General features: G+C 53.1%; 1 protein-coding gene across 4 annotated transcripts in view; it reads right to left on the reverse strand.

The window, feature by feature from the left end:
* Window positions 1-15,126, reverse strand: part of SMOX (spermine oxidase) — a 50,549-nt gene extending 35,423 nt beyond the window's left edge. For all 4 annotated transcript variants that reach the window (XM_079783910.1, XM_079783911.1, XM_079783909.1 and 1 more), the window contains exon 1: window positions 14,953-15,126. The gene's annotated coding sequence lies outside the window, so the exon portion shown is untranslated. The remainder of the gene's footprint in view (window positions 1-14,952) is intronic.
* Window positions 15,127-15,597: the final 471 nt, after the last annotated feature.

The raw sequence follows: 15,597 nt of genomic DNA on the forward strand, positions 1-15,597 counted from the left end.
TTAGACTCACCTGGAGATTTTTATAAAAGACTGATACCCAGCCCCCTACACACACACACACACACACACACACACACACACACACACACTGGATCATCTAAATCAGACTGTTTGGGGTTGGGGTCCTGGCATGGTTATTTTTTTAAAGGTGCTACATGAAGCTAATGTATAGCAGGCTCCAAATGCAGACTCCAGGCCCACCCAGAGATATCGTGTCTGCCTATGCAGGACAGGAGGAGGCAGAGAGAATAGCAAGCCAGACAGTGTCCAAGCTCCACTTCTCTACCCCCAGCTTAAATTGAGGGTCTCCCTCTACCCCCTCCCCACAGTTGCCCAGCTCCCTAAGCCCTGTGCATTCCTAGTCTATAATGCATCTCAGGCTACACAGGGCCAACCTCTGCCCTCGGGGACGGCTCCCTTTGAGAGGACCAGGGTGCAGGATGGGATCTAGCTCTGAGTGATCTTGGGGAAGACTTTGTTTCTTCATCTGAAAAAAAATGGGAATTACATCACCCCTGCTCTGCTCTCTAAAGGGTCCTAGGCTCCCAGCCCTGGGAAGAACACAGCAATGGGTTAAACAGACAGGTACACAGCCAGTTAACTCACAGGTATAACATGCGGCGATAAGGATTTGATAAGGACTGTAATGAACAATGTGGGAGAAGATGAGAAAGGGTGCCTAATGGGGCAGGGAGAGGAGTCAGAGAAGATTTCCAGGAAAGAAATTAGAAATGAGCTCCGGGCAGGGGGAACTGTATGTGCAAAGACTCAGAGGTGCTGCTTTTAAGATCAACTCTCAATACCGCTTTTCCTTCCCTCCATGAATCACCCTGCAAGCCCCACATGGCCACTCACCTGGCCTTCCTCCGAAGCTGCAGCAGCCACTACCCAAGCCACGTGCAGGCATGGAGGGCTTCTCCTGAGCTTCCCCAAGCCAGTCAGCCACACATGTAAGCACACCCCCACGGTGGCACACAAGAGAAAGGGCAGAATGGCCCCAGCTCCCCAGATTGCCCAGGGAGTGGAATGTGGAGAAGGACCCCTCCACTTCATCAGGCATCACCTGCAGTCCCCACCATCCAGAGAAAGCGGGAGGTGGGCAGGATGGTCACTCAGCGACAGTACAGGCGCTGCAGAGCCAATGCACGATGCGGCGAGAAGTCTGGGTTGGGCACAGGACATCCTGGGGGCCCCCCTTATCCACAGTTTTACTTTCCCAGGTTTCAGTTAATGAAAAATTCCAGAAATGAACTATTTATAAGTTTTAAGTTGTGTACCCTTTTGAGTAGCATGATAAATCTCTCACCGTTCCAGTCCATCCTGCCTGGGATGTGACACATCCCTTTGTCCAGTGTGTCCACACTGTACATACAGTACAATAAGATATTTGACAGGGAGAAAGACCCCATTCACATAACTTTTATTATAGTATATTGTTATAATTATTCTATTTCATTGTAAGTTATTGTTATTAATCTTACTGTGTCTACTTTATAATCTTTATCATAGGTGTGTATGTATACTAAAAATCATAATGTATATGTAGTGTAATCACAGTTTCAGGCAAACACTGGGGGTCTTGGAACATATCCCCTATGGATAAGGAGGGACTACTTAAAAATGGTTAAAATGGTAAATTTTATGTCAAGTATACTTTACCACAATAACAATAAGAACAACAAAAAGCTTAGCAAGCCCTACTCTGTGCCAGGCACTTGGACACAACAACAGCCTCCCCTTCGAGGATCTAACCAATCAGAGGTGACAGGTGCCCCCAAAAAAGCAAAGTAGGGTGAGGGGAGACGCAGCTGCTCTGTGAGGGGAGGCCAGGGAAGCCTCTCTGAAGAGGTGACCCCAGAACTGTGGGGCTGCGGCTCCCGGAGCAGAGGAAGTGACCGAAGGGGATCAGAGGGAGAAGTGCTATGGTGACCTTCTGGGAACTTGCTGAATGGCAGGATGTGGGGATGAGGGCAAGGATGACTTGGGCAACCAGTCATGACACCGCAGGAACAAACCTTGACAAGTTCTATGTCAGCTGGTCATCCCTCTCCCCTTGACAACAAGCCTGTGGGGTAAGACAGACCAGAAACTGAGGCCAAACAACGTAGTGCAGGACCTGCAGGTGGGAGGGGAGCCCAGATGCTCTCATTCCGGAACCCAGTTCTCTTCTCAAGGCTACACCAGCACTGGGAACACCTCCCCAGGCCACCTCCCACTGCAGGGCCCAGCACATCCCAAAACACACAACCTCCGGTCCCTCCGCCAATCCCACTTCATCAGGCAGCACCCGCGGGCACTGTCCTGACCAGCTCCTGACCAGGGTCGGTGTCTCCACACAGAGACCCACCGTTCTGCACCTGGGGCACTTGAGGCCTGGGAGGTAGGCGCTGGCAGACGAAGAGGTGGCTTCCCTGCCAGGTTTCTACCCTCTCCCTGCCAGGAGCCGCAGCCCCACAGTTCTGGGGTGAAGGAGGACTGCCCCGTCAGCACTTTCCAGACTCTTTCAAAACCACTGACAAGAACTGAGGCTTGTGAGACAAGCCCAAGCCCGGGCACAGTTCCCCCCTGCCGGCCCCGCGTGACTCTGCACAAAGCCTGACTGTGCTTCAGCTCCAGCCCCCGGGAGGAGGGGGTCTCCTGCAAGCCTGTCCTCTCTCCAGAGCCACCGGGTCCCCCCTCTGCCAGCTCTCTGCCCCCGAAGAGACACTGCAGCCCACATGGCAGAGCTAAGTGTCCAAGGCTTGCTGGGTCCAGGCAGCAGCATTTGGGGGGAGGGGGTCCCCCTTTGCTGTGAACTCTTTTCCCACAAAGCTCCCTCTCCTATGGCCCCCACTCAGCACAGATCACAGAGCGAAGGTGGCATGCAAGATCACAAAAGGAAAAAAGGAAAACATCCCCCAAAAATCCAGCCACCAGATGAACCACACAGTAAACCCCTATTTATTGAATCCTTCACTATGAGGCCCTGAGCTGGGCACTCTCCATTCATGGCATCATTTAATGCTTCCAAACACCCAGGTGCCCACTTTACAGATGAGGGAACAGGCTCAGAGAGGTTCCCAGATGTGACGGAGGCCACCCAGATAAAGTGAGGGCAGAGCAGGGCTTGACAACACTGAGCTCACCTCTTTCTGCCCAACGCTTGCCCAGTTCTCAGGCCCCCGAAGGCCTCCGGGGGCAGCAGGACTGAGGACAGCCCTTTGCCTGGCACTTCTGTCTCACCCCTCCCCACAGACTGACGCTGCACACACTGCGCCAGCCACTCGGGGCTGCCTGGCAGGAGGCATCCCCAAGCCTAGCGGCTCAACCTGGCTGCACTGCCAAAAACAAGGGCTGCCCTGGGGAAGCCATCTGCCTCCTGCCCAGGGTGATGGTGGAGTGGTCACCGGGCTACCTGAGTCTCCCTGTCCCATAGGGGCTGGCTCAAGGTTTGCCAGGCACTACACCAGGCCACAACCCTTTGGCCCTTGGTTTTATCCTCCAAAAACAGGGACAGGGATGCTGGTCTAATTGCTATGCCTACACACACACAAAATTCTAAAAGCAACTAACTCCTGCTACCCTCTAGACCAGGGACGGGGAACCTTTTTTCTGCCAAGGGCCATTTGGTTATTTATAACATCATTTGCAGGCCATACAGAATTATCAACTTAAAAATTAGCTTGCTATCGTGGGCGAAACTTTTAATTAACTTGCCCCTAATGCTGTGGCGGGGCCAGACCAAATGATGTACGGGCCTTATACAGCCCGCAGGCCGAATGGCCCCACCCCTGCTTTAGATAGTTCCCCTCCTCTCTCAAAGGCCCAAGATTTTCCTTGTGTGGTAACTACAGGGCGGTGTAACTTGGTCTTCTAACAAGTCCTAACCCAGGTTCATCAATAAAGGGCTCTCCATTAAGTTCAACAATGAAGCAGGACCCCAGCAAGAGCTGGAACCAGGTCTGACAAGACAATGGTGTTCATTTCAAAATGCTCACGTTGGCCCTTAACCCATGATTCAATCCATAAAACACCTATGGAGTTAAGACACTGAGCTTGGATACTAAACATATTCTTCAAGTCCTTTTCTTGAATTCAAAGAGAGACTTAATAACTCACCAGCTTTTGAAATCAAGAAATGCTTGCCCTGGCCTGTGTGGCTCAGTTGGTTGAACGTCGTCCCGTGCATCAAAAGGTCACCAGTTTGGTTCCTGGTCAGGGCACATGCTCAGGTAGAGGACTTAATCCTCGGGGAGGGGGCATTTCGTGGGAGGCAACTGATCCATGTTTCTCTCTCACATCGATGTTTCTCCCTCTCCCTTCCTCTCTCTCTCTAAAAAAAAAAAAAAAAATCCATGTTTCTCTCTCACTCTCACTCTCTCTAAAAAATCAATAAAAACATTTTAAAACACCAGAAATACTTGTTCTTTTACTAGTAATTCTACTAGAGGCCCGATGCATGAAATTCTTGCAAGGGGCTCAGCCCTCGCAGCCCCTGCTTCATCTGGAAGGTCGTCCAGACGGTCGTTCCACTGTTCAGCCATTCGGTCAATTTGCATATTACACTTTTTTTTATTATAGATCATCTTCGTTATCGCTATTTTTCACTAAGTACATCTGAGGAACAGAGCGCAGCACTAAGCATTTCACATGGGATGTATAAGTGAAATCGCAATCAATATCCCCATTCTACAGAAGAGGAAACTGAGGTCCAGAGAAGTCCCACACTTGCCATCTAAAATAAGGAACTCCAAAATTCACTTAGTAAGATACTAAGGCTCAGGTTTTACTCTTCTTTAAAAACCAAGGAGTGAGTCAATTTCATTGTCTTGCGTTACTTTTTCATATTAAATCAAAAATTTCCCATTAATTGTGTATGATTTTTTAAATTAGTTTTCCCCAAAAAAGAGAGTAAAAGGGATCTGTATGTTTAACATTTAAAGGCCTCATTCAAAAAGCTTTCTCAACAATGTTTGTTCATTGATGGTCCTGAGTGTCTCTGCTTGAGTCATCTTAAAATCTAGCTGACTCAAGGTCTAGTTTTTTGCAGTTCCGAAAGCATCCAGCAGCCCCTCCTCCCTGGGGTCAGGAAGTCCGGGAGCTGGGTTAGCCTAGCTTGGGGTGGGGAGGGGAGGTCTGGTGTGGTGAGAAGGCACGGTTAAAGGTCTGTGGACAGGCTCTGAGGGGTCTGAGATGCAGAATGGACATTGGGTCGGATGTCCAAGAACCTGGGTTAGAGACCCAGACATATCATTTGCTGGTACTACCAGTGTGGCAGCGTGAGGAGAGGACAGGCACTCTGGGTCTGCCAGGGCCTGGCACGAAGTTGGCAGGGGATGGCTAGGTTCTTTGTTCTGTTTCTAATAAATTACAACTCATTTCCGAGTGCTTCTTCTCCTGGGCTAAATCACACCTTCCTTTACACCCTCCTCCAAGAAGTAGCTGGAGGATATAGGAATCTGGACTGGGATATCAGGGGTGCTGCACTCCCCCCGCCAAGCTACCCTGCTCTGGCTGAACCCAAATGCTTTTCTTCCTCCTCCACCTTCCCAGCATGTTTAGAGAGAGCCAGAAAAGCCCCGGACTCTGCTTGTTTGAAAAGAAAGAGAAGGGCAAAGCAGGACAGGAGAGTGTGGCTGGGCTGGGTGAGCAGGCTCACTGAGCATCCTCTGGCCGGGCCCTCCGGTCTGCCCGACTTTGTACCATTAAAGCAACTTCTCCTGGGTCACTGTCTGAAATGCCACACCCCATCACCCCCCCCTGAGCTGCTGCACAAAGAGTCCTCACACTTCAGAGGAAATGAGGTGTAGCAAGGAGCAAGGCAGGATGGTCCCCACCAGCCACAGGGGCGGGGGAGAAGGGAGCAAGGGCCCTGGGACTCCCCCTCCCCCTTTCCTGTACTTGCAACACCCCTTCCAGGAAGGCAACAGGATGAGATTCCCAACCTTTTGGGGAAAATGACTCAGAGCCTCTGAGAATCTGAGGATAAGGGTCATATAAGCAACCTGACCCCTGCCCATGCTGAGCTGTAAAGGGGCACAGCTGTTCCGTGAGGAGGTCCAATGTCGGGGGGAGACGTCTTGTACCTTCAACCCACCATCACACCTCTGTCATGTTTCTCACTGAAACACAACTCTGATCAAACCCCTGTCCTGCTCAAAAGCCTTCGATGGCAGGCCCTGGCCAGGTGGCTCAGCTGATTGGAGCGTCGTCATTTTGTACAACACAAAGGTTTCTGGTTCGATTCCCGGTGAGGGCACACACCTAGGTTGCAGGTTTGATTCCCCAGTCAGGGTACATACGGGAGCATATGGGAAGCAAATGAAGCAACCAATCGCTGTTTCTCTCTCACACCAATGTTTTTCTCTCTCTCCACCCATTCCTCTCCCTCTAAAATCAATTACATATATATAATTCTCACACACGCACGCGCATACACACACACTCCCTCAGGTGAGGATTGAAAAAAATAAACACAAACCTTCAATGGTTTCCCATGGTCTAATGAATGAAGGCAGGTCCCTGACATCTCCTCTCTGTCCTCAGCTCCCCTGTCTCCTATACCCACCCACCATTCCCACCAGATCCTCTGACTCCCACACCCAGACTAGTTCCCTAGGGCCCAACGTGGCCTGTGAACTCTCCTCATTCTGCCCAAATCTCCTTACCCTGCCAGACACTCCTCCAGGAAGTCAGTCCTGGCTACCCTCGCCCTCACTTTCTCCTCCTCTACCAAAGACCCCTCCTCTGGTCTAGTCAGGACCCCACCCCAAGCCTCACCATGCTCTCTGCCGGCCTTTGTGCTTCTCACGTCCCTGACCACTGTCCCCTTTCCTAGGCCACATTAAGAGCAACCAATACATATTCAATGATCACAACAACCCTACAAGGGAAATAATGTTAGTCCCACAGTACAAATGAGGAAACTGAGGCACCAAGAGGTTTAGCTTCTTGCCCAGAGGACACAACCCGCTCTCTGAGATGAACACTGGGAGAGAACTTGTAGAGCGAGGAGATGGCAGGAGCAGTGGTGGGAGGCACTCCCAGAATCCCAAAGACCCAGGCCTGGCAACTGTTGGGTCCTAGGCACCAGACAGGTCCTCCCAGGTCTCTTCCTCACCCACCCAGGGAAGCAGAACTGTTGCCATGAGAACCCAGAGCTGGCCCCATGTCCCTCCACGCCATCCCTCCCTCTGCAGTGCCCTTTTCTTCCACTGACTGTTCAAATGGTACCCGTCTCACCAAGTCCACCTCCCTTAGGAAGTTATCCATCCACCCTTCCTCCCCTCCCCGGCACTTCTGGACTTGGACACTACCCATGTTTGTAGTCGTTCATGGAGCAGCACATTTCCACATCAGCCCTTCCCACTGGGTGTTTTCCAGGTTGGTGGGATATTAGAAAGTTTAAAAAAAAAAAAAAGATTTCCGTGGTCAAATCATTTTGGGAAACACCAAATGGCTTCTTTTCTGCAGGACTTGTCAGAGCCTTTAACCTTTTGCACTCGGATGTTGAGTGTGACTCGACACGGTTAGCATCGGTAGCAGGAATCAAGAAAAAAGCAAGCGAGTGCAAAGGGTTAATTCTCTTAAAGAGCATTGTGAATCTCCCAATGTGTGGTGGAGTGAATTTGCCAGTTTCTACCCTTATTTGAAGTTTCTCAGAGCAGTCTTTCAAAAATGCAGCCCCCTCCTACCCCCTCAGGAGAGCCTGGCACAGCAGGGGCACACAGGCAGACACTGAGTCCTACAGTCCTTTTAGGAAGTGTGTGAAATATTTGAGGAATTCAGCTTAAGAGCCCCTCTTGGCACTGCCCAGGGCAGCAGAACTGTCCCACCTTCCTTTGGGTGAGGCGATTGACTACCCTCCTGCCAAGGTCTAAAGAGACCTCATTTGACCAGTGCCCGAAAATACCGAACCCCCCGAGACCCCCCCAAAGCACACTGGACAATTCTTTCATGCAAATTGCTCATTCTACTCCATCATTAGCATTCAAATTTTAATATTAAACCAAAATTAAAATGTATTCAGCTGCCATTCTAGGAAGAAGCCGTATCCCACCCAACAAATCCTGTGACCCTCTCCCCTGCTCCCCAGGAAGAGGATGGAATCCCTCAATTTACAGAAAACTGAGGCCTCAGAGAGGAGCAGACACTTGCCTTTAGTGGCCCAGCCAGGGTCGGAGCAGAGAGAAGCATCTAGGCCTCCCCACTTCCAGGTGCACCGGGGAGGGGGCCCAGTGGGAGAAGACCCCAACAGCGCAGCTCATGTAACCATTGGTAGTGGCTGCAAGAATGCAGGCCAGGATAAGGGACAGCTGCACCTGCTGGAGGGAATGGCTCAAAAGCTGAGGAGACTCTGGGGGCTTCTAGGAAAAGATGCTATGTCTGGGACTAAAGTCAGCTATTTCCCCAATCTCCTTGGGCCAAGCCTGGATAGAGGAAGAATGCTCACCCCAGATTGGCTACCCACAGGGCTGGGCTCAGCTGTGGGCAAAGATAAGATGCCTACATGCCGCCTGCATGTCACCCTGCCCTGGGGCAGTCACCTAAGACACCTTATTGTAGTCTTGGGAACTCATCACTGCCAGACACCCTGGAGATCAGTCCTGGTTCCTGGCCTGAGACTCAAGCCCCCAGATACCCCCCCTCACCCAGCCCCACTTCCCAGCACCCTGTATCCTGAACCCTCTACACTAGAGGTCGGCAAACTGTAGCTCTGTTGACTAATGAGTTTGCCGACCACTGCTCTACACTATCACCTACCTCCACCTCAGCCCCCACAGAGGCAGTCCCCACACCTCCCCCAACACAATCCACAGGAGCCTGGACGGTCCCTTTACCTGTTCTAGGTCTCAATTGACCTGCACCCATCCCTGCACCTGCCTGGCCGGAATCCATAATCTCAACCCTTACTACACAAAGATGGCCCATGGAACCGCCCCCCCTCTCATTGGCTACTTCACACTACCCAGGATATTGTTAGAAATGCAGAGTCTCAGGCCCTGCCCTAGACCTACTGAGTTACAATCTGCATTTTTAACAAACTTCCCAGGTGATCCACTGTACGTTGAAGTTTGAGATGCACTTTTATCGAGCCCTATTCTAATCAAGCCACTGCACCTATCACCTTTAGCGGCCCCCAGGGGCCTAGTGAATCAAGTCCAGACGCAGCAGCTTGGCAGTCGGCCTTCCCCAACCTGCCTTCCACCCACTACTCCAGGCTTGGGCTCCCCCTCCACCTTGGGAATGCCAACTCCTCTGTTGGCCAAAGTCACTCAGGACCTCAGCACCCCGTATAAGCACCACCTCCTCGAGGAAGCTGGTCTGAACTGCACCTCATTATATCACACCTGGCATGGCTCACTCTTATTTCCTGGAGAGTGAGGATCCTGTCCTGTGTTCCCAGTGGTTGTGAACACTGGGCTGGGGCACAGACGTCAAATGATGCCTGAAGGTAACAAGGCCCCGTGTCCAGTTGTCAAGAAGTCCACCCTCAGCTCCAGTCTGCCAGCCTCTGGCTCTGCCACAGCTTTTACCTCAACCCAGGCAGACAAGGACTCGGGCAGTGTGGCTAAGCCTCCTGCATACTCCCTGCCAGAGAAGGGACTCTTCCCAAAGCCATGGGCCTGATGAGCTCCCAGCAGCAGTGTGCTTGCTCAGTTTCCCAAAATACAGAAGAGAATGCCACCAACTTCGCCTCCCTCTTTTCCTGGTGGGCTGGCAGAATCTGCCAAGATAGATGAGCAGATCCCTTAAACTCTGGGGCTCAAAAATCGAAGAAAAGGGACTCCATCCCGGTGTGGTCAGCAAACCTCTGCTCAGCCAGCCAGGCCCCTGGGAGGCCAAGTCACCAGTCCAGAGGCATCTTTTTTTTTTAATATATAATTTTATTGATTTCAGAGAGGAAGGGAGAAGGTGAGAGAGATAGAAACATCAGTGAGAGAGAATCGTTGATCGACTGCCTCCTGCATGCTCCCTACTGGGGATTGAGCCTGCAACCTGGGCACATGCCCTTGATCAGAATTGAACCCAGGACCCTTCAGTCTACAGGCCAACGCTCTATCCACTGAACCAAACCAGCTAGGGCTAAAGGCATCTTTTTTATCTTTTTAATATATTTTATTGATTTTTACAGAGAGGAAGGGAGAGGGATAGAGAGTTAGAAACATCGATGAGAGAGAAACATCGATCAGCTGCCTCCTACACAACCCCTACTGGGGATGTGCCTGCAACCAAGGTACATGCCCTTGACCGGAATCGAACCTGGGACCCTTCAGTCCGCGGGCCGATGCTCTATCCACTGAGCCAAACCAGCTAGGGCTAAAGGCATCTTCTCATGACCAAACAGGAAAGCCTTGCAGGACAGGGCTGCCACGCCCTCCTCCTGGCTCCCTCCTTCCTGGCCCCGTTCCTCAGGGCTGGTGTCCTATGGGAAGTCCTCCTTCACACTGGGCCTGCAAGAAGGCATTCAAACACGTCACCTTAAGGAGTTCCTGGCTTCCACAACCTCTGGGGAGCAAAGGAATAAGGCCTCTCTAATCCCATTTTACGGATAGACAAAAAGAGGTAAGGACAGACCCAACCATGAAGTAGATTAAGCTCTTTTCCATTCCTATTTCTCTGTTCCCCCACATTTGACCCAGCCCTACTCTGACCCCCATCCAGGTTTCCAAGGCCAAGTCTGAAGCTCTACCTCACAACATTCCAGATGGGATCCAAAACAGGCCAGTTTATTGTTAGAGCCCCTACCTGGCCTCCCTGAGATCTCTCTCCAGAGGCAGAGGAAGAAGTCAATGCTAAACCCAGAGGGGTGGCATTCTAATGGTGGCATCTCAAGTAGGGAGCTGTTTTAGTGCCAGAAGAAGTTGATCTCCCCAGGACCCTAATATCACAGTGTGTATGACGGCCAACTACTCAGCCTGGGCCTGAGCCTCTCCTGGAAGAAAAGGTAGGACATGAAGTAGAGAAACTCGCTGAGCAAGGATCCCTTCTACCTTAGAGGTTATGATTTCTTCCCAACCTCCCCAGTCTCCAAGATATGCAGCCTGCATGTCATCCTGCACGTCTGGAAGTCTGGAAAAACCAGTGGCTTGTTAAGAAGCCTTCAGCTGGTGCCTATCTGAGAGGCATGAGAAAAGTGCTAGAGTGGGATGGTTTACAGCATGGATTCTGGAGCCAGGTTGCCTGGGTTCATATCCTTATTCTGTCACTATTATGTTGTATGACTGCGCCTCAGTCCTCCCATGTGTTAAATGCAATAAGACCTACCTTATATGCCCTAGCTGGTTTGGCTCAGTGGATAGAGCGTCGGCCGGTGGACTAAAGGATCCCAGGTTCGATTCCGGACAAGGGCAATGCCTGGGTGGCGGACTCGATCCCCAGTAGGGGGCGTGCAGGAGGCAGCCCATCAATGATTCTCTCTTATCGTTGATGTTTCTATCTTTCTCTCCCGCTCCCTTTCTCTCTAAAATCAATTAAAAAAAAAAAATTTTTTTTTTTAAAGACCTACCTTATAGAGCTAGTGAAAGGATTAAAGGAGTTAATATTTGCAAAGTCCTTAAAACACTGCCTGGCATTCCGGAGTATACTAGTATAGCAGGGCCCTGGCCCAGCCTCCTGCCCTCTGCCTGATTTCCCACCCAGGATACTCTCCTTACCCCACTATCCCTGGTCAAGGCCTTTCTTAGACTTGCCAGCCCAACTCTAGATCTGGACCTCTAGCCCCTATTTCCAGCGTTCCTCTCACAGTGTTACTTTGGTTCCTCACCAGTCTGCCTGTCCAGGGCCCAGCTCCTCTCCCTCCTAGATCTGAGGTCCCCTCGCTCTTGGCCCTGCATTCTGGGAGCACCAGCCACACAATTCAATTCTCAGCTGGCTCCTCTGTGCAAAGAGGAGACTGTGAGTGGAAAGACAAAGGTCTAATAGTGAGACCCCCCAGTCCATTTGTTCCACCCTTCCAACCCCCTGTCCTCCGAGGATGAGCACCCAGCAGCCAGAGAGCAGCCTGAAGTAAATCCCCAGCTTCCCATCTCCCGAGTTAGAGAACACACACACACACACACCTCTGTTAACCTAGCCTGGATGCCCACCAGAGAGAGCAAAGGAAGTCATTTATCCCTAACCCACAGCGACCCACACTGACTCCACATCCCCCAGACTCTCGAATCTCCCCCCTGGGCTTACAGGCCCACCTTCGAGACACTGGACCTTTTCCACTTCCCTTTTTCACACCCCTCAGATTGTTACAGCCATTTGCACAACTGCTTTTATGGAAAGAGAGTAAAGTGTTAGGGGTCACTGGAGGTTTAAAGGGGGCTCCTACGCTGACTGCCATACCCACCTCTTTCTGCCTAGCCCAACCCCAACCTTCCCACCTGACTCAAGATTTCCTGAGCAGCAGCTGTGTGCCAGGCACTGTGTAGATGCTCCAGATACAGCGGTGGGCCATTCAGTCAAGGTTCCAGCCAGGCAAAGTAGAAAGATAATTGTAACCAACAGTTATGGACGGTGATAAACATAATGAAGAAAGTAAAACAGGAGCTTTGGTGAATTATGGGCTGGGGAGTGGCCCTCTACCAAGACTGGGAAGGCATGTGAGTTGAGACCTGAAAAATAAGGAGCCAGGCCAGCCCAGTAGAAAACGCTGGAAGGACATTACAGGCAGAGAACACAGCATAAGCAAAGGCACCAGGACAGAAAAAAGCTTGGGATGTTCCAGGGCAAAGTGATTCAGGTGTGGATGTCAGGGACAAGATAAGGCTGGAGGAAGTCAGAGATGGCCAGATCATAAAGGGTCTCATAAGCCAGGGAAAACTCTGAAATTTTATTCTAAGTGCAATAGGGAGCTATTGAGGGTTTTAGAGAACAAGATTATCTTAATATTTTCCTAACTACTTCTCCGTTAAAATAGATTAGAGCAGCATTCAGGTATGACATAAAAGTCCTGTGGCAGAAGCCTAGGATGGCAGCAGTGGTGTCAGAGCTTAAAGAACATGCCTGAGACAAAATGTGAAGAAAGGACTAAAAGGATATGCAGTTGGATTGGTTGTGGGGATGGAGGCAAAGGGAGAAGTTGATGCCACCTGGTTTCCTGTCTTTAAAGCTGGGTTTACTGAGATGGGAAGGCCTGTGGAGGATCATGTTTGGGGAGTACAGTCAGGGGAGTCCGTCTCATCCATGCGAAGTTTTTCATACCTATGACACAATCAGGACATCATAAACCATCACATGGATGGTTGGATAGAGAGGCCAGAGATAAAACTTGCTATTTAAAATCATGAGAATGAAAATTATGTACATTTAAGATCTTTGTTTGTAAATCAATGCTTGATTTAAAAGTCCTAAGAAAGAATGAGAGCTGGGGGTGGGGGGTGGATGTCAATAGAAGGATATTGGGGAAGAGGAGGGGACTGAGGACAGAGCCCTGAGATCCTCCAGCATTCAAAGCTGAGTGACGTTGTCCCCAAAAACGACTTAGGAAGGGCTAGCCAGGGAAAGAGAAGAAAACCAAGAGAAGCCAAGAGAGATCATTGGTTCTAGAAGGAAAGAATGACCAACAAGACCAAGGGAGGTTAAGGAACACCTGCTTGTGGGGGTATGGAAGTCACTGGAGACATTGACTGGTGTGGGGGGAGGGGGTGCCAGGGCAGTTTCAGTGAATGGTGGGACCGAAGCTTCCCTGGAGAAGCTCTGCTGTGAGAGGTGGGTCTGTGGCTGAGGGCGAATGAGGGATGAAGGCAAAAAGGGGACTATGAAATGTAGGGTGTGATGGAGGAGGGTGCCAAAGCATGTTCTTACACTGTATGAATAACCTGGGGGGGGAGAAGCCACTTCTAACACTGTAGAGAGGGGAAGTAATTGAAGAATGGGGGACAGGAGCGGGGCACCTTCGAGCCCCAAGTAGAGGCATCGGCCTGTGGCAGGAACTGGGATGCTTCACGCCCCTAAGAGAGAAGGGGAGGTGAGGGGGATGAAACGCAGCTGAATAAGATGTGGGACCTTCACTGTACTCACTTCCAGGTGCACGCCTACACACCCCTCCATTCGTGCTCACTTCAGTGGCCCCTGGGGCGCCTGCCTGCCTTGTTTCACTGCTAGGACAAGTGGCCCTCCCGTGGACTGGCACGGATGTGCCACCACCAGCAGGTCCTGCAAACAACCTGTGGACATATCTCATCATATGTGTCAGACACAGGGCTTACCATATCAAGCCGTACCCTTTCCAGGTGCAAGCTTGGAGGGGGGTCCACGGGCCCGTCACCGGCTCCACCAAAGCCCAGCCCCCACCCCAGGACAGAGCCGTCCCTCAGCCCCTCCCCCAAAGCGAGCCCTCCAACACACTCCCCTTTCCTGAGCCTGGCTCTCGCCAAGCCCGTCGCAGCCCGTGAGCTGCTAGTTGGCCCACAGGAGAGAGCTGCTCCCACCCTGTCTGGGTTCCCCCCGCCCCCGAGCAGACCCCCCGGATGCCCGCAGGGAGGGCGGCCCGGCCTCTCCCCTAGTCCCGGCCGTCGCCCCAGAGCCTTCCCTTCTCTCCCCAGCGACCACCCTCTGGGCGGCCCCAGTCGTCGCGGAGCGTCGGCGCCCGGCTTTGTCTGCGCCCACAAAGCGCGCCCGCCAGGCGCCCCGGGCTCCCCGGCAGCATGCAGCCCGCGGGGTCCGGCCTGCCCTCCATCCCGGCGCGCTCGCCCGGCCCGCGCAGCCCCCTCTCGAAATCACCGACCCCCGGCCCCGACCACCGCCTCCCCCGACGCGGGCGAAGGGGGCGCGGCGCCCACCGCTCTCCGCGAGCCTCGGGGAAAGCCGCGCACCCAGCCCTCCCGCCCGAGCGCGCCGGCCGCGGGAGCCCCGCACCGACCGCGTCTCCGGGGCCGCTCCGGGCCCTTCGCCCTCCCGCGGCGGCCGCAGCCCCCGCCCGCCCGCCCGGAGCGAGAACCGGGCGCCGGGGGCCAGGAGCGGAGAGCGGGCTCTCCATACCTTTCCCTGCTGAGCCGGGGAAGTGAGTCTGCGGCGAACGGCGCTCCAGCCTCGTCCTCCTCCACCTCCCCTCCTCTCCGACCGCCGGGCTTCCTCCTCCAGCCGCCACCGGGACCGTAGGGGCCCGAGCCAGCCGCCGCGGCCTGTGTGGGGCCCCGCTCCGCCTCGCGTCCCCGGCCCACCCCGCCCGGTCCGCTCCGGCCCGGCTCCCGCTCCGCCTCTGGGCGGGGGCGCGCGCAGCTCCTCCCCGTCCCGCCCCGCCGGGGGCGGGGAAACTGGCGGCCGCCGGGCTGGGAAGCCGGGTGCCCCTACCTCCAATTCCGGGCCCAGCGCACCCCAGCGGGGCCCCACGCCCCGTCCCCTGGCCAAGCTGAGCGCCGAAAGTCCCCACCCACCCCCGAAAGAAAAGTAGCCGGCCCGGCCCAGTGCTGGGCCGAACACAGGGCCCAGGCTGCCTGCTAGGCGACCAGCAGAGCCGGCCCGCGGACCTCAGTTTACCCGCGGAGTTTACCTTTCGGAAAGAAAGGGCACCTCTGTCCTCCTGGAGCTGCCTTCACCCCCGCAGACACTCCGCTGGGGTCAGAGGGCTCGTCCCCAAGAGCCACCCCGAATCTCATTTTCTCCCCAACACCCCTGCTGCACCCT

The sequence above is a fragment of the Cnephaeus nilssonii genome, assembly GCF_951640355.1.
Source record: "Cnephaeus nilssonii genome assembly, chromosome: 11".
Classification (NCBI taxonomy): Eukaryota; Metazoa; Chordata; class Mammalia; order Chiroptera; family Vespertilionidae; genus Cnephaeus; species Cnephaeus nilssonii.